This window comes from Crocodylus porosus, unplaced genomic scaffold (assembly GCF_001723895.1).
Source record: "Crocodylus porosus isolate Cpor-Errol unplaced genomic scaffold, CroPor_comp1, whole genome shotgun sequence".
Lineage (NCBI taxonomy): Eukaryota > Metazoa > Chordata > Crocodylia > Crocodylidae > Crocodylus > Crocodylus porosus.
Window position 1 is genome coordinate 15383545 of NW_017728927.1, and position 23415 is coordinate 15406959.

The following is a 23415-nucleotide window of genomic DNA, read 5'->3' on the forward strand; positions in this document are numbered from 1 at the left end:
TTTAAGCATAGAAGAATCCTAAAAGAAGTTCACTGTGAATATTCATATGAGCAAAGATTGGGCTCGCAGGGTGCATATGTGGGTTCTGGTTCCAGAAAAGCCACATGTACTTAACACTAGCTTCAATGGGACTACTCGCACGCTCACGGCTGAGCATAGGTGTAAGTGCTTTGCTGGATGGGAGCCACGTGGAGGTACAGAATCACTCCTGCTGGAGACCTGTTATTACGGACAGATAGAAATGGGGAGGAAAACTTTCATCAAAATGAAGCGTTAATGAAAAACAAGTAATTCCCACAGCTTGTGTTCTGTTTTCTGATCTGCTCTAGGGACAGGCCACTCAACAGGGTTCATTGTCCATATAGAAAAGAGAATTTTGAACACAGCTCTTTGCAAAGGACAAATGACTCCCCCCACTTTATTACTCTAAAGGAGAGGTGCCAGTGAAACGCTGTTTTTAACAGTGCAAAAATGTGCAACTCCCACAAGTCCCTCCAAACAAATAATTCAGCGATAATAACAAACCTGGGCAAATGAATTCGCTCTGTGTGAGTTCTAATACATTCGCTCCTAGCCCTTCCTGCAGCCTCCTGCTTTGTGTTGTTCTGATCGGCTGATCCTCATGGCATTGTAACCCAACCAGGGCAGCTACAGGCAAGAATTCTAATCCGTGCCTGCACAATCTTTTTTTTTGTATGAAAAGATTCCCTTTTGATCTTAGAATTAAACCATTACAGCCTGTGTTAACATGTACCCATTAGTGGCCTGACCCTGCTCTCATTGACGATAATGGGAGCGTTGCCATTGACTTTTAAAGGGAGGAGGTGCAGAGCTCAAGCCTATTGTTCTACCTCACTGTGAATGGGATGTGATTTTTGAAAGGTTAACTGTTTTATTCTTAGTGTAGCCAACTCCACAGTATTTTTCCCCTGGGTTACCTACATTCTAGATCCCAAGGGTGCCTATTCCCTTGGATGTTGATTCATGTAGAAGAACATTGTGTCTTTATAACATTAAATTCATACACCTTTTCCCCCCCTCTGAAACAACAGACATTATTTGCTTTGCCGAGTATGAGACATTTGCATGGTTTTTATAGCTGAAGCTGGCCCATAATAAAGGGGGGGGGGGGAGTGGACTGGTTTTATGCCTGCAGCACCAGATTCCTGACTCCACCCTAGATTTTCTGTCTGATTTTAGACACATCATTTAATCTCTGTTCTCCATCTGTCTCCTTAGGTTGTGAGCAAGTTGGGGCAGGGTTTGCATCTGAATATGCTTTTGACCAATGCCTAGCACAAGGAAGTCTTGATCTCTGATATATCCAAGCAGTGGCTGTATAGATGCCCCTTATCTAACCACCTTGGCAGGAGCTGACTTAGTGTCAGCAGTGAAAGCAGTTGCTCGCTTTTTTTGTGGGAAGATAAACATTTTTTGGATACTTGCCATAAAGTATAACAAGGATATAACTGCTGCCGGGTAGGCAGCAAACAGGAACATTATAAATACAAAGTGAAAGTGTGTTCAAGTGCATGCTTTTCCCCTCTTTGGTTTTTTCATCATAGGTAACTAAAAAAAAAGAAAAGAAAAAAGGTTTCCATGGAAATTATGAATCCAAAGGAGATAATATCAGGCTGTGCTTTGTTCTGTGTCCTCTAGGTGTAATGCAAGCTATAGTGTAAATAGAACTATGTGGTGGGTCACCTTTGACAAAAAGGGACTGTTTCCCCCCCGCCTCCCTAAGATGCCTTATCACTATGGTGATTTACTGGTTTTAACAGGAACACTGAGTCAGTGACATTGTGATCACTGATGAGATACAAATCCTCCTGGGGGCCAAGGCTAAGTAACTTGTTGGCCAATCTCCCTCAAAAATCGTTCATTTCCTGACAAAACACCATGGCCATTGTATGCAGAAGTTAATTCTGCAGGAGTGGAGTATTGGGCGCTTCAGGTGTCACTGTAAAAAACAGCTTCCTTGTTGTTAAGGTGAATTGAATTTCCCCCTTGCAAAGTTTTTCCCATTATCTTTTGAATTAATGTTCTGCATATGGCTATCTGCTCTGATTTCTATTCTTTCTTACTGGAAAACATATCAAACAGATACAGTGTAGTTCAGCAGGTGTTTGGATGTTTAAAAATATTTAGGCAGTTCAAGGAAACTTAACTAGATCAGTGCCTAGTGTGTTGCAACCTAGATCTGAGTTGAAATCTTGGAGGCATGACTGTAAGGCATGCGAGTACTATTGCTACAAATCAAATTCATACTACTTCTGCTAAAACTAAAATGATGACCAGGACACAAGAAGTTTCTTATTACACAGTGGCTGCAGTGACATGCTGTATGTTTGTTTCCTTTGTCTGTCTTTATGGCATAGGCTGGTGGAAGCCGAACTTTTTAGCAGGCATGTCACCAATGAGCCCCACACCCTCCCTGGCTAGGGACAGACATTACACATAAACTGGTTTAAGTGATCAGAAACTGGTTTAAACCTGTAACAGAACATAAGTTCAGTGCACATAAACCAGTTACAAAATGATTGAAACTGGTTTAAGATAAACCTGGTTGAATGTAGTATGAGATGTAACTGATTTGGGGTAAACCAGTTTATGCGATGTCTATTCCAGACCCCTTCTTGGTTTAAGTTAAACAAGAGTCCCCCAGCATCCCAGATGCTTTGCTGGGCTGGGTTGGGCTAGGTTGTTTTCTACTCCAGAAAACAGGCTGTCCCTGCCCCTCTCCTCCCTAGCCAGAGCTCTGGGGGAGACTGCAGGCACAGCAGGGTCTGCCTAGCTTCCCTCATTGGATACTGCTCAAACAGTGATTCCCCGTCCCCCCTCCACCCTCCTGTCTCCCACAGCACAGACCCCAGCCCTATGGATCCTAGACATGTGCTGTCAGTGGCAATGTGTAGGGGGTGCACAGGGGTGACTGGCTGCTGGGGGAGCAAGTGCCCCTCCGACTCAGGAGGCACCAGTCACCCATGTGTGCTGTGTTAGCTAATGCTAAGAGGTGTCCATGTGTGTGTCTCCGATTTCACAGGGACAGGCAGACAGAACAGTGTCCACTTAGAGCTTTTTGGAACTAATCAACAGGTCAGCTGGAAATGTCCCCCCATTTCTTCCTTGGTAAAAGCTGCTTAAGAAGAGCTTGAACTAATGAGAAAGGCTTTTGTTTTGCTAAAGGGTTGATAATACTGTGGTTTTATTATCTCCTTGGTGGGTTTACAGCCCTGTCAGGTTTGCAGACAGGACATGGAGAGGGAGGTTGAAAACTTCAGTATCACCAACAGATGCATGCACTGCCCACCCCGGCTTTGCCTCAGAGTGCTAGCCCAGGGCTGGGATCTGGCAACACTCCTGCCCCTTGAGCAGCCAGCGGGGAAAAGCATGAGACAGTGCAGGCAGGGTGGGGAGTTTACACCCCTCCCTAATCAGAGTGTCCTGCCGAGGCTTGGCCACGCCCCCTCAGCTCAGCAATATGGAAGGGAAGGGAGGGCTGCTCTAGCAGTCCCTGGCTTCTAGCCTGAGCCACTGTAGGCATGTGCCTGCATTTCTGGAATGAAAAGGGAATGTCTATCCACCTCCAGATCAATTCAAGTTTTGCAGATTAAACTAACCTACAAAGATTGAATCAATTTAGGCTCAGGCTTTTTGAATGTCTGTCCCTAGCACCTAAGTGCCAGTCTAACCCTCCTCTCCAACTAGATTGGCTGCTCTGCTTTCTGCTCCCTGCCCATCCACAGCTCTGCTTTCTGCATCCTATCTTATGTGCCAATGTGATGCCTGTCTCTTGCCCAGTTTGCCACATTCCACAAACTGGCTTCCTTTGCCCCTTATAACACATGTGCTACAGGTTGGCTACCTCTGGTATAGACTGAGTAATTTGCACTCAGCTTGCAGTAAATAGTGTAAAGTTGCCCCCTCCCCCTGAGGCAATGTACCCAGGCTTCCATGCTCCATAGGGGAAGTGCACACAGTGCTTTGGACTTCACTATACTCCCAACTAAGTGGCTGGGCCTTTACCTGTAGGCAAGCAGTGTAGTGAGCAGAATTCTGCATGGCTCTTGCACATACAACAGGGTAAGGTAAGCATCTCTCTTTCCTTTCATTGCACTCATGTGTGAGGGCTGACAGAAATTGGCATTCCATTGGTCTGGAGAGCAGGGCACTTCAGAAGAAGAGTTTTTCACATCCCATTGCACTTTTTCTGCTCACTTTTCAGGCCTGATGTAAAGAGCTGCTAGAAGAAGCACTTTGCAGAGTGCAGCAACATGTTCTGATGATCTGTAAAGCCTGTGCTGCCTCATCCTGTAGTCCCTTCTCTGCATCCGATAAAGTAAGCTGCTGCTTATGAAACTTATGTAGCTCTTGATTTAGTTAGTTCACCAGGCGCAAATCTACCCAGCTGTCTTCCTGACGTCAGACTCATGCAGCCAACTACCTCTCTTTAATGTTGTATTATCTCCTAACCACTGATTTATTTACAGATACACAGTACATGGCATGTGGATGTCTGCTCATCTGAGAAGCATGTGTCAGTGCTAAATAATGTTCGGCAGGTTGGCTTTTATAATTCCCTGTTTCTCTCTCTTTCCTCCTTTTTGTTAAATGTTCAGAATTCTTTTCAACCTCAAAGAGCAATGCCAATTTTTTTAGATGGCAGTTTAGTCATAACCTGCATACCCAAAGGGTGGCTGAACCTGTGGCTTCACACAATAACAAACTCAAATTTTGCAGCAGTCTAGCTGGGGCAGCCCAGCCTTGTGTAAGTCCTTCCTTGGTGTCTGGAGTCTGGGTTGCAATAGGATTATTAACATTAGTATTGAAAGAGTCTGATACTATTGGGTGTGTCTACAGGAGGAGTGCAGGCATATCCCTTTTGGGGTCCTTTTGGAGCCTTTGCTTCTGCTCAGCCATAATGCTATGGGCCAGTGGTAGTGGTTGAAACTGCTGAGCCTTTTTAGGCAGTTTCCAGTGGGGTGATGTGACAGTTGCATGAGAGGCACATTTGGAGTCAAAATGACATGGCATAAAATAGCTGCATTAGCATAATGTCCTGGTCAGGCCAGTTAGCCCTGCACAGCAAACCGTGTTCCCAGTACTTGAGCTAGATCATTTAAGCTAGGTACAGACATTCAAAAAGCCTGAGGTGGAATCAATCTAAGTTACATGGCTTTCTGTAAATGGCGTAACTTTGATCAGTAGTGAACAGAACACACGTTCACCCTTAGGTGGGGGGTGGAAGGGGTGGGCAACTCTTAAACCAAGTTCTGCCATTTTTAAACCAGTCAACATATGCCAAAATTATGTTCTCCTAGGGGTATAGACCAGTTTATGAACACTTATATCAGTAAAAGTGTAATGCCTGTACCTAGCCTCAATTAGGTGTGCTGGCACAGCACTGCATAAGGTCACGTAGGCATCTCTCCAGAAGGCAAGTTCTGTGCACCAAATATTTGCTCCATTTCCCCTCATGTTGATTGGAAAGTAATGGCAAACATTTGCTTTGTGCTGTTTATATAAGTCTTCCCTAACTGAAACATGGCATGGGAATATTGTGAAACCCCACCTCCCCGCCCCAAAGCTCAAAGATTCAATATTTTTAAACAAGCTAAGAAACAAAAACTCACCAGTAGTTGGAGAAGGCCTGAAAAAGATGAAAGCCCCTGAGAGATGGATGTGGTTTTTTTTTTTCTATTTTGATCCTTCTATCAGCTATGAATTCTTAAGCAGGGGTGAAACCCATGGCTAAGAAAATTCAAGGCCTGCCAGCGATCCGTTAGACCAGGTACAGGCTGATCTATGAAGGGTCACTTATTTACAGAAGTTTCCTCTCTGTGCATCAACACACGCTGCATCCTGATGCAGGAAAAAATGGCTCCTGTAGATTTGACATTTGTACTGAGTAGTTAAGTCTGAAGAAGCCAATGAAGGCCTGATCCAGCTTGCTGAATCCATCACCCAAAACTATTAATGCATTTTTGCCTTTACAGCTTGATATTGCAACATGGTAAGCTTAAGTGTAGGAGTAATAGAAATCCTCATTTGTGTTACAGACTTTGGGGTTTGAAGATGCTTCATACTTTGCACAACTGTTTAGATCATCTTACCTCATGAAGCCCTGATGAAAGCAAAGATTTTGAAAGCTTCTGTGAACTTCCTGTAATGCGGATCCACTAGTTGATTTGAGTCCACCAGGACACATCTCAACCAGCAAAGAGAAACAGGCTAGTAAATAAATCAGGTAGGATAAAAAAATCCAGTGGAAATGCATATTTTTGTTTTAAATCTGCTTTGTTACTAATGCAAGATGGTCCTGGTGGCTACTGTGCTACAAATAATAAAGTCAATAATCAATTAAAAAACTACACGCGGAAACCAGAAAGTAGCAAATTAGGATGGGTAAATTAAAACAAAGGAACAAATATCAAAAAGCAGTGGGAAAGAAATATTAAATAGACAAGTTTCAGAGAAAGAACAAAAGGAAAGAGAGACAAAGACCAAATATATGAAGTAAAGAAAAGTGCTTCTAAAGAAGTACTGAAAATAAAGAAAAGGAGAAAATAATGAAAGAGGGGAGTAACAAAGAATAAGAGACAACAGCTTTGAGTGTGATTTGTATATGAGCATATAATCCAATGAAAACACTTGCTTTGTACTTTCAATTCTGTTTTCTCACATGCCTTGCGATCCCTTAGGCTTGGGACAGACATTACACATAAACTGGTTTAAGTGATCAGAAACTAGTTTAAATCTGTAACAGAACAGATGTTCAGTGCACATAAACCAGTTTGAAAATGGCTGAAACTGGTTTGAGATAAACTTGGTTGAATGTAGCATTCAACTTAACTGATTTGGCTTAAGCCAGTTTCTGCAATGTCTGTCCCAGTCTCCTTCCTGGCTTAACTTAAACCAGAGTCCCCCAGCATCCCAGATGCTTTGCAGCCCTGGGTGGAGCTGTCTGCTGCAGAGCCAGGCTGGCTGTGCCCCTCTGTTTGGCTTCCCCCTGCTCCTCCCTCCCACTCCCTGCTCAAGCAGGGAGTCCCCCTCCCCTCTCCCACTGCACGGACTAGCCAGCATATGGTATGCTAGCGAACACTGAGAGGTGTCTGTGTAAGGCAGACAGGACACAGGCAGACAGGACAGTGTCTGCTTAGGGCTTTTTGGAGCTAATTGACAGGTTGGTAACATCCCTCCTTTCCTTCCTTGGAAAAAGCTGTTTACAAAGAGCTTGATCTAAAGAGAGAGGCGTTTGTTTTGTTGATGGGGTGTTAAATGCTGTGTTACTTCCTGTGTGACTCCCTGCTGTGTAACTAAGTGTTGTGCAACTCCCTGCTGGCTCCTTCCCTGGTCAGGAGCAGCAAGAGGGAGGAGAACCCCTCCCTAACCAGAGTGTCCTTCCAGGGCCTGGCCATGCCCCACTTCAGCTCAACACTATGAAAGGGAAGGGAGGGCTGCTGTATCGCCCCCTGGCTTCGACATCTGCCTGCATTTGCTTAGTCCAGAGGGAATGTCTGTATGGTTATAAACCAGTTCAGCCTAGCCAGGTGAGACTAATCTGCAAAGGTTGAATCAATTCAGGCTCAGGATTTTTGAATGTCTGTCCCTAGCCCCAAAGGAGAAGGAAATAATGAAAGATGCAATACTAGTAGAAGCTACTTCCTACCTCTTGTACTGCATGCTGCTAAAGTGCCATCTGGAAAACTTGGTACAAATGAGATGTTTTATATTCTTAATCCATCTCTCTACTACTACGGACCCAGACAGAACAGTGCTCAGGTATGTGTTGCAGTCATGGTAAGCAGTAGTGTAATGAGGGGTGGGCAACCAGAAAACCAGACCCAGGAGCCCCCTTGAATGGGGCATATGAATGGCAGCACTGCTGCAGCCAGCCCGACCCCTGCTGCCACTCTCCTGCCACTGCTACCAAGGGTGAAGACCCTAACAGTTAGGCTTTTGATAACAAAATCAGGGAATTCCATCTAGCAATAGTATATTAGGTGTGGGTGGGCATGGGGTGCAGAGGAGGCCCAGAAAAGGGTGAAGTACAGCTAGCAGGATAAGCTCTGTCAGGGCCTGGATCACCCTGTCTTCTGTCTGTACAGAGCTGACTAAAGCATACAGTCACTACAACAGCCAAAGGTCTCCACAGAGTGATTCTTTGGGCCAAAGAACAGAAAATATCTACCTTCTCCCCGCTTCCTTCATCCCAGCATGTGTCTACAGCCCAACCCTGCTACTTGGGGATTGACATTGCAACTAGTGGTCCAACTCCAAATGTGCAGTTCCCACTGAAGCTCAGTTCACAGAAAGGCTTCAGCATCCGTTTAGGAAAGTATGTGCCACAAGCGTCTAACAGATGCATGAGTGCAGTCCAGGGTGAACGTGTTATGGAGTCAGCACAAATGTCAGAGAACTTAATCACACCATTTTGCACCTGCTTTTTGTATCAGAAACCTGTGGCGAAATGGGAATTGACTGGAAATGGGATTTGACTGGCCAGTTGATCCCAGCACCGGATCCAGAATCCCTGCATCAGATCCAGAATCCCTCTCTCTCTGATTTTTTTTTTTAAGAATAAAAGGACCTTTTAGGGGTAATGGAGATGAGACATCAACATGGCTATAAAATGACTTTGAGGGTTAAAAGCACTGTATGCAATGGCTGCCCCGAGGGGAAAACACTGGCAGTTTGCATGCTCTTTCCTCTATGAAATTTATTGAGATCATGTTCCTATGCAGCAGCACTTTCTCTTCCACGCATTCGTTGCAGCAGCAAGAAGCTAGCTAGGCTTGTGAGCACACCCCTGCCAGCACGAGGGAGGTAGACACTGCATAAAGTAACTTAATCCTACATTTACTGATGCCTAATATCTGGAAGGGGGAAAGAACAACAACAAAAGCCAATCCCAAATGGATGAATACGAGAGTGAGAGGAGAGAGAGTGGGAAGGGCAAGCTTGGAAGGGCAGTGGGCACAGCAGGGCCGATTGCATCAGAAAGTGCTTCATAGAAAGAACTATCTGGAAAAGGATTTTCTCCTTTTGCTCTGCTTCAGACTCAAATGTGCACAGGGATGTTGCCTGCTGTGAGCCCAGTGTATCAGTGGTGTAAGTCCATTGACTTCAGAATCAGCAGTTAGAGATTTTGCCCTGCAGGCCAAATAGGCACATTTTCAGGATATTTGGAACCTGAACTGTACTTAGTCTTCTTGATTCACACACTCAAAAAAAACCAAGAGCCCCTGATGTGAAGAAAAACAGCTTTCCAGCATGAACATATGCAAGCCATATTTCTACAACAATAATCTCCTATGAAAGTTAAAGCACTCAGTGGCACTGCGGATAAATCAGACTGCAGGTATTACAAGAGAGTAGGCATGTGCTGTAGGCCTGGTTGGTCTGTGATCACAGTATAGCAGTAATAAAATGTAGGAAAGTGTGTGCAACAGTGGAGAAGGAATCTCTCTCTCCTGGATTCCATTCTGGGTCTGGCATCCCTATGTGATCATGACTTTCTCAATAGATCAGTTTACCCATCTGTAAAATGGCCATAAACTTCCGTAGCACTCAACAGAAAGCTAATAGAAGAAATCATAACAAAGAAAGACCATAAAATCTTTCTCTATACTGTACCAACACATTTGAGGTCAGTAGAAATAGTTATGCTGGAGCTCTGTTTATATATAGAACCTGATCCAAAGTCCATTGACATTACAGAAAAGATTTCTGTTCACTTTGTATCATAAGCATGAAGATAGGCTGATGGAAAGCCATTCCCTGTGGAGGCCACTGCAGCTTTGGGATTAGCTTCTCACTTTAGTCTTAAATAGCCTGAATCTCCTGACCTTCAGTACACGCTGATAAGCATATCTTCTCCTGCAACAGATGGCTGAAAACTAGGGAGACTGCCAAGACTTGTGTTGGAAAAGTAATTTTAGCTTTTAATTTGCTTGGCCTGCTCACTAAGGTTCATAATGTCAGGTGTCTCTTCAGTTCATTTATGCTGCTGCTTTTTCTTGATCTGCATATTTTAAAGTCCCTGGTATGCCATGGGCACTGCGAACACGTATGCTTTTTAGAGCCAGATTGAAAATCCCTTACTCAAGCCTACAGAGTCAGTAGGACTATACACCACAATCACTAGTGATCTGCATGCCTTCTCAGTTTTGTTCTTCGTGTTTATAAATCCAGAGAAATAAAATGAAATGAAAGAGGCATATCCTTCCAATGCAACGTGACTTTTGCATCAAAATAGCAATTCGAATCAGATCGTCACCTTGTGTACCCCAGTACTTGGGCACGCACATGCAGTCCGTGTGTTTCATGTAGAAATCTGGGTGGTAGCCAGAAAAATGAGCAGAACTGATATTTTTTTAGCACAGAAATCAGAAATGCAACAGAGGTCCCATACATAGAAAGGAGATAAAGCAGGAGCAGGCAAGATATGGCCCATGGGCCAAATCTGGCCCACCAGGCCAGTCTATCTGGCCCGCAGAGCCCCCCAAAATTTTTAAAAATGAATATACCTGCCTCTGGCTACGTGTCAAGTTGACAGAAGCCACAGGCAGTAGGACTCAGGGGAAACCGCTGGCAGGATCAACGGGCTGCAGAAGCAAGGCCTGGCGGCCTCGCCCCCTTCACCTCTAGCTAGAAGTCCTGTGTGGAGTAGAGGCTTCTGGCCTTGGATCCTGGGGCTGTCCTGACTCCCTGTGCAGCAGGGAAATTTAGATAAGAAGGGGAGATGGGGGAGGCAGGGGAGGACTGCGAGCAATTGCCCCAGTCCTCAGGGCTGGACTGAGCCAGCTGCTGCGGTCCCGGTGCTGCAGCTGGGAGCCACGTGGTGCCAGAATGGCTGGCAGGGGGAAGGGGCAATGGGTGGGCACGCAGAGCTCAGTGACAGCCAGGCAGTAGCATCGGGTCCATGCTGGTATGCTGGGGCTAGGGCCAGCAGGGGCCACAGTGGGGCGGCAGGAGCATGGGGCTAGGCTGGCAGAGCTTGATGGAGCCGGGCCAGCTTCCCCCTCTCCCAGCTGGCACAGCCTGGCCTGGCTCCACAGAGCCCTGCTGGCCCTGGCACACTGCGTGGGCCCCACGCTCCCGCCTAGCTGTCACTGTGCTCTGTCTGCCCATTCGCTGCCACTTCTCCCCGCCTGCCACAGCTATTTGCCCGCTGCTGCCACCGCTCCCCTCCTTCCCCCCGCTGGTCGCTCCAGCACCACATGGTTCCTGGCCACAAGATGCAGCAGACGCCAGCCCGCCCCTGCAATTCTCAGCTGGCTAGGAGCAGTGCCGTCTGGGCCAGTCTGGTTCCTGCTGCATCCAGTGGTCAAGGTTCCCTCCAAGCTGCACATGTGCGCGGCTGGGCACACTTTAAAATCACGCCGTGCACAAACTTATTAATGCTGCACATGTGAGGTGGGGCTGGGGGCTGGTGCGGGCTCTGTTGGCACTGGGAAACTGCTCTACTCCCCAGCCCTGATGCCACGTATCTCCTCACTCCCGGAGGCAGACGCTAGGGATGACACTAGTTTTTTAGCCATTTAGCCATTTTTTAGCCATTTAGTGGTTTGTCTTTATTGTCACTAGTTTATGCATTTGCATTTAAAAGTATTAAACAAAAAAAGAAGTTGCAACAAAGCAAACAACACACAAAGTAATGATTGCTTAGTATAGCAAGGTATTTTAAAATTAAAACTAATCTCAGCTACTGCTGGACATTCATTAGGCTTATCTACTGGATCCTTGAACTGAATGGAAAGTTTCACAAACAATCCTTCTGGTAACGGTGTAAACAGTTTCCCTGTTCAGCCCCTTACTGTCATGATCTGTAAAAATCCTTTTTAGCATTTCATAGTTGGCTGGGTTGGAAGGGGCCTAAGCTGATCATCTAGTCTGACCCCCTGCCATGGGCAGGAAGGGATGCTGGGATCAAATGACCCCAGCTAGGTGGCTGTCTAGCCTCCTTTTGAAGACCCCCAGGGTAGGGGCGAGCACCATTTCCCTTGGAAGTTGGTTCCAGCTCCTAGTCGCTCTGACAGTGAAGTAACGCCTCCTGATATCCAGCCTGAATCTACTCTCAGGCAACTTATGACCGGTTCCTTGTTACCCCTGGTAGTGCTCGGGGGAACAGGGACTCTCCCATTGCTTGTTGGTCCCCCTTGGCAAGTTTATAGGCAGCCACCAGATCCCCTCTCAGCCTTCTTTTGTGGATGCTGAACAGGTTCAGGTCCCGTCGCCTCTCCTCGTAGGGCCTGCCCTGCTGCCTCCTAATCATGCGAGTGGCCTCCTCTGGACCCTCTAGATGCTGTCCACAACCCTCCTGAAGTGCGGTGCCAAGAACTGGATGCAGTACTCCAAGTGGGGCCTGACCAATGTCACATAGAGGGGGAGGATCACCTCCTTGGACCTGCTTGTGATGCGTCTATGGATGTATGACAAAGTGTGGTTAGCTTTCCTGACTGTGTCCCCACATTGGCAGTCCATGTTCATCTTGGAATCAATAGTGACTCCAAGATACTTCTCTGCCTCTGCACTGACGAGAAGGGAGTTCCCCAGCCTGTAGGTATGCTGCTGGTTCTTCCTCCCCAGGTGCAGCACCTTGCACTTGTCTGTATTGAAACCCATCCTATTCTCATCTGCCCACCTCTGTAACTGGTCCAGATCTAGTTGTAGCCTGTCCCTCTCTTCTAGCATGCTCACTTCTCCCCACATCTTAGTGTCATCTGCAAACTTGAAGAAGATGCTTATCATCCCCTCATCCAAATTGCTGATGAAGATGTTGAACAGTGTGGTCCCGAGGACTGAGCCCTGGGGAACCCCACTGCCCACATCTCTCCAGGTCAAAAATGATCCATCCACCACCACACTCTGGATGTGGCCCTCCAGCCAGTTTGTGACCCATCTGACTGTGTAGGTGTTGACACCACAGACGCCTCATTTTTAAATGAGGATGGGGTGAGAGACAGTGTCGAAGGCCTTCCTAAAGTCCAGGAAGACTACATCCAACACGACACCTGCGTCCAAGGCTTTTGTGACCTGGTCATAGAAGGCCACCAGGTTGGTCTGACAGGACCTGCCTCTGATGAATCCGTGGTGATTGCCCCTGAGCATAAACTCCCCTGCTGGCCCCTCGCAGATGTGCTCCTGGATAATTTTCTCACAGAGCTTCCCCAGGACCGAGGTAAGACTAACGGGCCTATAGTTTCCTGGGTCCTCTTGCCTCCCTTTGTTGAAAATGGGGACCGCATTGGCACTTTTTCAGTTGTCAGGAACCTCACCAGAGCACCACGAGTGCTTACAAAGCTGTGCCAGGGGTCCTGCAATGACCTCTGCCAGTTCCCTAAGCACTCTGGGGTGGAGATCATCAGGACCTGCTGATTTGAATACATCTAGTCCCTCCAGAAGTTCCCTGACTAGGTCCTTACTGACCCTGGGCCTGGCTGCGCCTCCCCTAGGTCTGTCCAAAACCCCAGTGGGAAAATGGAAGCAAAGAATCTGTTAAAGAGGTTAGCTTTGTCATCTGGTGCTACCACCAGATTACCAAGCATGTCCTGCAGAGGCCTCACATTATTTGGCACCTTCTTTTTACCCCCTTTGTTTTAAAAAAGGACTTCTTTTTATCTTTGATCCGGGTTGCTAGTCCCAGTTCCATCTCTGCCTTAGCCTTCCTAATAGCCCCCCTACAATCTCGAGCCAAGGAGGTATAATCCTCCTTGGTGATGGCCCCTCCCTTCCATTGGGTGTATGCCTCCTTTTTTGGCTTTGAGGCATTTGTGGATGCTTTTGGTGACCCATGGGGGCTTTTGAGCACTCCTGCTCGCTTTGTTCCACGTGGGGATTGTCACACTTTGGGCTTGGAGGATCGTCTCCTTAACGAATGACCATTCTTCTTGGACTCCCAACTCCCCTCCCTTCCGGGATCTTAGTGCCTCCCCGACTAGTCTTCTTACCTCATTACAATCTGCCCAGAGTCATTTACCCAGTGCAGGTTTGGGTTTTTTTCTGAATCTGAGGATTTGGAAGTGTGTGATACAAATTAATCATGCTCATGGTGTCTCTCTTGGAAAATTAATTAATTTAAAATCTGTTTTACAGATATAAAGTGAGATGTGCAGACGTTCAGTCAGCATCACACACTTAAAACTGGCAAATTCAAATTCCTGATACTGGGCCCTGGCTCTAATCACTACTATGGACTCTTTCCTCTCACAAATCACCCCAATACAAATTATTCTACAATGCAATCAAGTTCAAATTCTGTTTTCATTTACATTGGAGTAAATCCAGAATAATTCCAATGTGCTATGTTAGTGGTGGCCAACCTTTTTGGGAAGCATGCCACAAAATAAGCCCTGCACCCTCCCTAAGTGCCATTCCCATCCCCTTTGGCCTAATCTGTTGCTCTGCTTTCTGCTCTCTGCCCTGTGCTCCCTGCCTGATCTGTTGCTCTGCTCTCTGCCCTATCTGCTGTTGCTCTCCCTGCTTCCTCCCTGATCTGCTGTTTGCTTCTGGCAGGGATGCCGTAGGGTGGTCACCCCTGTGTTACATAACTCTAGATTTACAGCAGTATGACTGAGAGAAGAATTTGGCCATACGGGGCTAATTAGTGTTATTGTAACTTGTACGTCTTCCAGTGTGTTTGGCTTCATCTCAATAGTTGGATAATGAAATGGTTTTCTAAGCTGTTGCAGTGAAAGCGTTTTCTCTGGTCCGTATTACGTAATCCAAATGTGATACTGCACGTCACAGAACTGGTTTAGTGTTCAGTAGTTTTAATGCAATCTTGGCTCCATTCAGGAAGACTGTATGCAGATTTAGATGCAATTCTTAGGAAACAGTTTTGCAAGCAAACCAAGATACTGTTTTGAAAAAGCCAGCTGATCTGCATCCTATAATTTCAATGTAGTAGGATTTGAATTGAATTGCTTGCTCTAAATTTAAAAAAAAAATGGTTTCTTGGGGGACCCTGCTAAAAAAAGACCTTTGAAACACCAAGAGGGCAAAGTGATGGGTCATACTGGGGAAACCAACGTTATATCTTTCAGCAGTTGTCCAGTATCCTGCCAAACCTCCACTTTAGTAACATGCAGTAGTCTACCAAAGTGAGTCACACATTCTTCAATGTAATTACCACACACTGCAAAACCAAGACTACAGCAGTCTAACCCTTTTCCTGTCTGTTCTCTTTCCTTCTACTTGCTTTTAAAATAACAGAGGCACTTCAGGAAAGCTGTGTATTACATCACAGGCACAATCCTGTTCAGAATAAACACGATACAAAAATAAATCATGAAGAAAAGTTCACAAAATTCTATCCCATTCATTCAGGCTCCTTAACAAAAAGAGACTTTTTTTTCTACAGCTTGGTACAAATTCTGATGGTAAAATTGTAATAGTGGATCTGAAATATCCAGGTAAATGCTGAAAGATGGTTTCTCTTAATAGATATTTGAATTTTTAAATTAATTAAAAAAGAAAAAAAGTTGCTGCTCACCAGGGCATATTTAGATTCGCTCAGGTAGGATATTTGAAGTGAAACCATTCACAATTGGATGTATACTATTGAGTTCCCATCTCATTTGTACACATGTAGGTTCTGGAGCTAGAAAAGCCAACTTCCTGGTGTTTAAATAAATGAAGATGGTACCCTAAAAATAATGACTCATTAAAGACTATGTTCTTCATAAATTTGCAAGCTTGTAGGGCCACTTCCTAAAGTCTTTTGTCAGTTAAACCTGCCATTGTGTAAATACTAAGATTTGAAACATTTTTCTTTACTTCTGGGATCCAGCCATTGAGTTATTACTGAATTTTATTTAGACAATATTGGCAAATTATTCCCATATACAAACATACTACAGTGGTCATCCTTGCTAATTGCTATTGATAACAAAGTACTATTAGCTCCGCATCCACAACTTTCTTCTTTGTCTCTGTTTCATGCCTATTGACTGGGGCATAGTGTTAAGAACCTAGGCTGCTTATACACATGCTCGGGGGTGGGGGTGTTTTAATTAGAGTGGTTCCCAGAGAGCCACTCTAATTAAAACACCTCACTGTTGTGTGTATTAAGCTCCTGCAGGTTTAAAATTAGCCATGGGGAACTTTATATAAACCTCTTTTGATGAGGTTGAGATAAAGCACCCCAGTGGCCATTTTAAAACTCACAGGGGCTTATACACATGCTGGAGTGCTCTAATTAGAACACAGAAAGGATACCTGATTAATTGAGTCTGCTCTGATGCATTCTGATTAGCGTGTGAATCACCATGTGTATAGGCACCTCTAGATGCTACAATTATGGTCTTCAAGTAGTTACAATCAGCCAATAGCAAAGTTAATCATCCCTGGGCTTTGCATCATTTATATGTAGTGAAAATCAACTTGTGCCCCAGAAACTGGCACATGAAGCAAGGGGGAGTTCCCGCTTTTATATAGAAAATCATAGGGGTTAGGCTTACAAGCCAACAGGCCAAAGGGAGGGAACAGGTAAAAGGTAAGAAACATCAATATGGTGGTAACATACACTTGGAACCTTAGTTCCCCCCAGCACACCTCCAGAGGTGTCCCCAAAAAAGCCTTTAGTCCCTACAGCGCTTAAACAGCAGCCTGCAGCTGCCCCCGAGTCTGAGCCCTGCTCCATCAGCCCACAGCCCTGGCTGACTAAGCCAGTGAGACTCCCACTTCCCTGCCCACTCCTGTGTAGGGCTGACCATGTGTCACCTGCTCACTGCTGTCTCTTCTCCTTACTCCAGCCTCAAGCTTCTTCTTCCTTTTCTCTTGCCCCCCATCCCTTGTGGGATTTGCAGTCCAAATGAACAGACATCACAGCTCTGCAGACTGCCCCTTGGTTCCTTCTGCTCTTACACACATTACATTCACATCACATTTGCTTTGGATTTTTAATGGCAGATTTGCGCAAGTAAATTCCTTATAAGAACCACTGTGTTTGCATATGCTCCTTCTGTACGGCATTGCTGGCAATCTTTCCAGAGGAAAGGGTGCAGAGAAATTGCCATTTTAAACGTCGACATTTCTTGCACAGCTCAACAGGACTTTCCTATACTGTAATCGGAAACACTGGTATTTTCCTAAATGCCAGTTTTGTGCTGCGACTGTTGATGAACGTTGATCTTTTTAACAGCAGTCACTAAGTAATATGAGACACACAATGTTGTGTATATCCATTTGTTTCTGGAAATTTTCCTTCCATTCAGTGATTATATTGCCCTGTTTCTATTAGATAAGATTTTAATTAAGAGAAAGTTCTGTTCAGAGTCGAAACCCAAACTTGAAACTTCCCTGGCATGACTTGTGTATTCCCTTTCAAATCAAAGTGTTTACTCATGTATGTATAATATCAACCAGTATATCATGGGGTGCATTTTTAGTCCCATAGTTAATATATTCCAGTTATGTTGCCTGAAAATCTCCGAAGGCCACTGATTATTCTGTGTCAGTGTAGTCACTGAACTGAATTGTCCGACACATTCCCCGAAGTGCCATTTTTGTACCTTCCATAACTATGTCTAAGGGCATATACAGTGGGCACATGTTAATTCCACAGCCAACGCGAGAAGCTTGCAATTTCTGTCAACATGTCGACATGGAGTGTGTTTTAGGAACAATTGTAGGTGCTATGATTGCAGCAGCTAATGCTGAGATGCACCCAGTGTCTGTGATAATGGCATAGTTATCATATGTAAGTGCTGTTCTTTTGCTCAGAGGTTGAGTAATAACTTAAATGTATGAACAGCGTTGTTCCTTAGTTCATGCAGAGGTTCAAGCTGTCCCAAACATAAGCCGTTGTTGTTATGCATGGCATCTTAAATACCACCTCCCTGTTATTTTTATATAGTTCCACAGATATTGTGAAACTTCAGAACACAAGTAGAAAGTTTCCTTTATTTATCTACAATCTAAATGGCACTATGTTGGGAGGAAATAACATACATGGAAGATAAAGAAGGGTTAAGATGGAGAGAACACATTGAGATAATAGTCACGTGAGAAGTCACTGCATTAAGTAGTGATCCCATCTGAGTTTATATGAATTGTTTTGAATCTACATGTAAGAAGGAGCTGCTGAGAAGAGCCTTAAAATAGAGGGCCATGGCAGGGTAGGTTGGATAAGGCAGGATGTTCCAGGCATAGTAACAGTGGAAGGAAACTCTAGTATGCTTATAATAGTTGCCTTGAGGATGGCAGATCATTTTAAGTGCTATATTATTTAGGTTTTGTTAATTAAAGTTCAATGTAATTATAGATGAACCCTTTCTACGCTGCAGAAGTGTTTATGTAAGATGCTAGGGATGCTGACCCTGATCCAGAACAATACTTACATGGTTCTATTAGCGTCTATAGAGCAAGTCATGTGCTTAAACTTAAGCATGGGCTTAATTGCTTTTTTGTTCTGGTGCCTGTGTTCCTCACCTTCCAGGTTCTGATTCTAAACAGTGGCCAAAGTTTTTGCATCACATGGTAGTCTCCAAGTGCCACATGCTTTTTAAATATATTACCTCTGAGCACATTTGCTTTCATGTTATGATTTCAGATGAAATAAATTAAGTTGATGTATGAAAAATGGAAATAACTATCCATAGGAAAAAAGTGCTCAGCTCAGGGAGAATTTTTACAATGCACCTTATTGATTCAATCATCCAGTATAAAATAAATAGGGCTATCACAGTTTGTGGCAATGAGGCCTTGGAGGTGGTTTCAGTATGGAGATTATCAGCACCTCATAGCCTCAGAACGTTCCTTGGGAGTAGATGAAGAATACTGCATCAAACAGGCTGACGCACAAGTATACTAAAGTTATGTAAAAAAGAATCCTAATAGTATTGTTTGGCTCAAATAAAGTTACTGCCTAGGCCTAGGCAGAATTGCTAATTTTTGTATCATGAAGTCAATTTTAAATGTTTCTCTAAATACCCAGTGACATCACCAACTCAGAACAAGCCATTGTCTGCCATGTTTGGGAATGTTTGAGTTCACCAAGAATTCGTAATGATTGGTCCAGAATCTCTTAGGGGACTCCAGAAGATACTATTCTTCAGCATAAGAGTTTTACTGTCCTCTTATTACCCTGACTCTGTATGCACTGGGATTTTGTTCTAAAACCTGGCCCCATGGAAATCCCTATGCTATTGGGATTTTACCTATCCAGAATATCAGGGAGGTAGGGCCAAAAAAAATTCTTTCCCTTTGTACTCGTAAAGATCTTGGGAGTGCATCAACACATCCAATTAATGTGACACCATAAATTCCAGTGCTGTTTGAACTGGAGGAAACTGCTCCTGGGCACAGCAGCCACATATGCACCCAGGAAAGCAGCAGTCTGAGCCAGGGTAGAGCAGGTCCCTGGTTGGCAGGGCATGCAGAGAGGCAGGACACAGTTCAAAATTTTATTAAGCAGTCTGTGTTACCACAGCCAGATGGATATGGGCCTCTCTCACCTTGAGGAAGGCTTCAGTGCCAGTGGCAAAGTCCTCCTCAGCAATGGGGGGCAGCAACGTGTAGCACTGCCACAGGTAGCCCTCGAGACAGTGGCAGAGGTTACAGGGCAGCACAGGCTTGCCCCCCACATGCCAAACCAGGATTTCAGGTGTGCCTGGGGCACCAGGAAGATCAGGACCAACAGGGCATAATGGCTTGGTTACCTCTCAGCCTGTACAAACAGTTCATTATGCACCTCCTTGGGCACATGCAACGGGGGCATGCTTGGGGCACAGCGGCAGCATGGGAGGGAACTGGCCCAGGGGTGTCTTCCTGGAGTGGTCCTCAATGGGGATGGTGGGGTGCAGCCAGCCCCTCACCCCAATTGCCTGGGAGCCCCATGCACCCTGAGCCCAGGAACCATGGGCTGTGTGGCAGCAGAGCAGAGTGGCTGGCCTGCAGGAGGCTGGGGGAGGCAGCAGGATCTGGAGCAGCAGCAGCAAGTACTGCCAGGACCCTGGTCTGATGAACCCTGGGAAGCGGGTGGGGGAGGCAGGCTGCCTGTGGCCAGCACCCAGAGGCCCACTGGCCCCAGGGGAGCAAGTGGGGATGGGAGGCTCAGCTGGCAGCCACCTGAGCCCAGCAGGCCTGCCGGGTCAGACTTACCCTGGTTCCTGGGCACCTGTGCACAGCCGACCCCCGAGCTGAGACAGGGCAGCGCACAGCCCCTGGTGCAGAACATCTTATCTCTGGCTGTTGCAAACTCTCACAAAAGGCTTCTCTGTCTCTTGCCTCTGTAGGGCCAGCATCTGGACATAGGAATGACACCACAGGCCCCAGCAGGGATGTGGGCTCCAGGTCACCACCACCCAGTGATGGGACCCACTGCATGTTCCAGCCTTTGCAGCAGTGGACTCAAGATCAGACCCTCATGCTCCAACAGCTGGTAGCAGTAGTGGAGGAGCAGGAGGCATGGGTGCAGGCCTAACGGGAAGAGGACATTACCCAGGAGACTGCCTGGGGAAGACACATGGGACTAGGCACAGTGGGAGCACTGGGTCATGATGGAGGCCCTGGAGTGGAAGTGGATTGAGCTGGTCAGGCAGCAAGTGGCCATCCAGGGCTGGGCAGTAGAGGCCATGGACAATGACTGCTTGACTCTGGACATTGGGCCTGGTGGTTGTGTGCATGCCCTGCACTGCCTGGTCCCTGTCTCTGGCCCTACAGGGCTCCTGGCAGCTGCCTGCCACCCCGCAGAAGGCCCCTGGCTGGGCTGCCTGGGAGTAAGTTCTCTGATGCCTCCTGCCTTCAGAAGCCCCTGGCCTGGTCCCCAACCTGGGTCCCCTGCCACCTGCCTGGGCCTGGCCACATTGCTTGCCTTGACACCATGCACCTGAGGTCTCAGAGGTGCCAGGCGTGGCACTGAGAGGGGATGCTGGCCCTGTACTTGGGCAGCCAGGGCAGGAGCTGCCCACCCTTGGGAAGCACCATCTGCCATTGATGCAGGATAGTTCTGCCACCCACTGTGGTTGCCCCACAGGGGAATGGCCTGAGGCCCGAGTGCTGGCCGCCTACCCCTAGACTCTGCCCCCTATGCACCCCCACCCCATGGCCCTCTGCTCTGGGACTCACAGAGACTGAGAGTCTTGTAAATAGTTTTGACACTAGGGAGAGGGATTTTTATTGTTGGTGGTTGGGGAGGATGGTGGAGGGGCTTGGTTTGTTGGGGAACGTGGTGGGAGGAGGCTGTATTGGTTGAGAGGGGAAGGGGGAAGGGAGCTCCGTGTGTTGGCAAGGGAGGGGCAAGAGGGCTTACACTCCAGTGTGCGGCCTTTGCCCAGGCCTCCCTGAATAACTCTCCCTAGGCCTTGCAAATGTTGTGCAGCACACAGACTGTTACCTTGACCTAGGGGAGTTTTCTCTCAGCCACTTTGAGATGTGTCGTGAGGGACCTCCAATGGCCTCTGATGTGGCCAAAGGTGCACTTGATGAGGGTGTGGGTCCAGCCGAGGTACCGATTTTAAAATGCAATGGATGTGTTTTAAAGATGGCTGCCAAGTGCTGGCAGCTGGGGCTAGAGGCTGGAGCTCCCCTCATTGACCGCAGAGGAGCATGACAGGGCTGGAGGAACCTGGCACTAAGTTTAGTGCCAGATCCTTGAATGTGTAGACACCTTCCAAAAATCACTTACTGCACATTAAATTTAGTTGCAACTAATTGCACATGTAGACGCACCCAATAAAGCACACATGTAGATGCACCCAGGGTATCTGAATGGTCTCTTCATATTACAAGCCTGTACACGATGTGTTACTTATTTTTAAAAGGAAAAAATATGTTTAATTTTTAAGTAATATCTGGGGCAGGAAGGGATGCAGGACAGAAATCATTACTGAACAGGAACAAAAACTGGTGCCTAAAAGCTTGTGTTTTTCACTAACAGTTGGTCATAAGTTAGCATTTTTGATCTCTATGTGTGACACCAGACCCCCTCATCATACAACTCTCAGTTCATCTGATTTTCAATCTTAGAATCCACTCAACAGGCGATTGGTTAGGTTTGGGGTGGAGAAATAGAAGCTCTGATGGGCTTGGGAGTAGCTAGGCCTTGAATTTCACAGTCAGTGAGACAGGAAATTATATCAAGACAGAACTGACTGTATGTAAGAAGGAAAAGAGGAAAATGTGAGGAATCCGGGAGCCTACTCCTAAAAAAGCCCCTCACTACTAGTTTTGTTTCCAAGATGAAGCCTCAGAGGTCAAGCACAGGGCACATTATGAATGGCCAGAACAGATAGAGGCAGATCTAGGATTTTGAAAAGCGGGGTGCAGATGGTGTGGCACATCATCCCATATAACATTTTTCTCCAGTTAAAGAGAAACTAGGAAGTTTAAAAAAATACAATGAACTAGGGGGAAAAAATCAAAATAGTTAAAAGGTGTTGCATATTTAGTCCCATATTTATTCTAGTTAAACGTATGTCTCTCATTTAGATTGATAAAACAAAATGTAGTCCTCTTGAGCATCTTGACAGTGCCTTACCAATATTTAAAGCTCATTGAAAATTTCTAACACAAAATGCTTCATCCCTGTATGCTTGCTCAATGAAGTACAAATGTTTGACAGGACAGTACTGATTTCTTTGACATTTTCATAAGACATGATTAAAAGACTGAATTTATCCAAGTGAAAGTCAATCAAAACATTTTATTTTGACTTTTCTGTTTCAAATTAGAATGGGCAAAGTGAGCAAAACCTAACACTTACATTGAAATGAAAATGTTTTGATAAAGTTGAAACATTTCTAAATAATTTCACAGGGCAAAAAATCTCTGAGCTTTTGACTTATTATCTCGATGTGTGATGAAGCCCAATTTTGGAACTTCCAAATTTGCTCGTGGATGGGGTTTTGATTTTTGGCCCGTTATAGTCCTATTAGCACGTATTCAGTCCCATATGTATATTCATTGACAAGAGTCACTATGTATTGGTGTTGGGCTGGGTACACTTTGACTGGTATAAGTGATCAGAAACCAGTTTGTAACAAACAGAAGTCCGGCATACATAGACTGGTGTTTAAAAATAAAAAAATCGGATCTAAGATTTGCTCCCCCGCCATGCGAACGTGTGTTCTGTTCCGTACCGATCTAAACCACACTGCTTACAGAAAACCGCGTAACTTAGACAGATTCCGCCTTGGACTTTTTGAATGTCTGTACTTAGCCTGGGTGATTTCCTGGCTTTTTGTATTGCACAGTTTGCCTATTAATTCTGTGTCTCACACACATGTACTGTTTCCCTAATTTATTCCAGAACCATGTCAGAAAGTTTTCATACTTCATAGACTGGCCTTCACTGCAGTTTTGGTAACACTTTTTCGGTGACAGATGATACTCACAAGGGTGCAAAGCCAGTTATATTTACACTGCCCTAGAAGGTTTAGTGCAGTTGTCACAACTTGTCAATGGTCGGAG

The 23415-nt window shown here is 45.7% G+C and overlaps 1 long non-coding RNA gene across 1 annotated transcript; it reads left to right on the forward strand.

Moving 5' to 3' along the window:
* The first annotated feature begins 3601 nt into the window (after positions 1–3601).
* On the forward strand, positions 3602–20890 carry LOC109314761. Its single transcript, XR_002102368.1, has 3 exons — positions 3602–4562; positions 6060–6247; positions 20241–20890. It is a non-coding gene; the product is annotated as an uncharacterized LOC109314761 (long non-coding RNA).
* The last annotated feature ends 2525 nt before the right edge of the window (positions 20891–23415 follow it).